Source organism: Arachis ipaensis, chromosome B1 (genome assembly GCF_059453495.1).
Source record: "Arachis ipaensis isolate K30076 ecotype BB chromosome B1, ASM5945349v1, whole genome shotgun sequence".
Classification (NCBI taxonomy): Eukaryota; Viridiplantae; Streptophyta; class Magnoliopsida; order Fabales; family Fabaceae; genus Arachis; species Arachis ipaensis.
This window is the reverse complement of record NC_142436.1, coordinates 98,464,992-98,466,259: the sequence shown is the minus strand read 5'-3', so window position 1 is coordinate 98,466,259 and position 1,268 is coordinate 98,464,992. Positions and strand designations below refer to the sequence as shown.

Sequence of the window (1,268 nt, the reverse complement as noted above, 5' to 3'; positions counted from 1 at the left end):
CTTCTTTGTCATATGAGCAGGAGCAAGGATAAGAACATTCTTGTGGAAGCAGATCCAGAACCTGAAAGGACTCTAAAGAAAAAATTAAGAGAAGCTAAAATACAACAATCCAGAGATAACCTTTCAGAAATTTTCGAACAGGAAGAGGAGATGGCAGCCGAAAATAATAATAACGTAAGGAAGATGCTTGGTGACTTTACTGCACCTAATTTCAATTTACATGGAAGAAGCATCTCCATTCCTGCCATTGGAGCAAACAACTTTGAGCTGAAACCTCAATTAGTTTCTCTGATGCAGCAGAACTGCAAGTTTCATGGACTTCCATCCGAAGATCCTTTTCAGTTCTTAACTGAATTCTTGCAGATATGTGATACTGTTAAGACTAATGGAGTAGATCCTAAAGTCTACAGGCTCATGCTTTTCCCTTTTGCTGTAAGTGACAGAGCTAGATTATGGTTGGATTCTCAACCCAAAGACAGCCTGAACTCTTGGGATAAGCTGGTCACGGCTTTCTTAGCCAAGTACTTTCCTCCTCAAAAGCTGAGCAAGCTTAGAGCTGATGTTCAAACCTTCAGACAGAAAGAAGGTGAATCCCTCTATGAAGCTTGGGAGAGATACAAACAGTTGACCAAAAAGTGTCCTTCTGACATGCTTTCAGAATGGACCATCCTGGATATATTCTATGATGGTTTATCTGAGCTATCAAAGATGTCACTGGACACTTCTGCAGGTGGATCCATTCACCTAAAGAAAACGCCTGCAGAATCTCAAGAACTCATTGATATGGTTGCTAATAACCAGTTCATGTACACTTCTGAAAGGAATCCTGTGAGTAATGGGACGCCTATGAAGAAGGGAGTTCTTGAAGTTGATACTCTGAATGCCATATTGGCTCAGAACCAAATATTGACTCAGTAAGTCAATATGATCTCTCAGAGTCTGCATGGAATGCAAGCTGCATCCAACAGTACTCAAGAGGCTTCTTATGAAGAAGAAGCTTATGATCTTGAGAACCCTGCAATAGCAGAGGTGAATTACTTAGGTGAACCTTATGGAAACACCTATAACTCATCATGGAGAAATCATCCAAATTTCTCATGGAAGGATCAAAGGCCTCAACAAGGCTTTAATAATGGTGGAAGAAACAGGTTTAACAATAATAAACCTTTCCCATCATCCACTCAGCAATAGACAGAGAACTCTGAACAAAATGCTTCTAATTTAACAAATCTAGTCTCTGATCTATCTAAGGCCACTGTGAGTTTTAT

General features: G+C 39.9%; 1 non-coding gene across 1 annotated transcript; it reads right to left on the bottom strand.

Annotated features, from left to right (window-relative positions):
• Positions 1-546: 546 nt before the first annotated feature.
• LOC148577604 (small nucleolar RNA R71) lies at positions 547-654 on the bottom strand. Its single transcript, XR_015902781.1, has one exon. It is a non-coding gene; the product is annotated as a small nucleolar RNA R71 (small nucleolar RNA).
• Between the last annotated feature and the right edge of the window lie 614 nt (positions 655-1,268).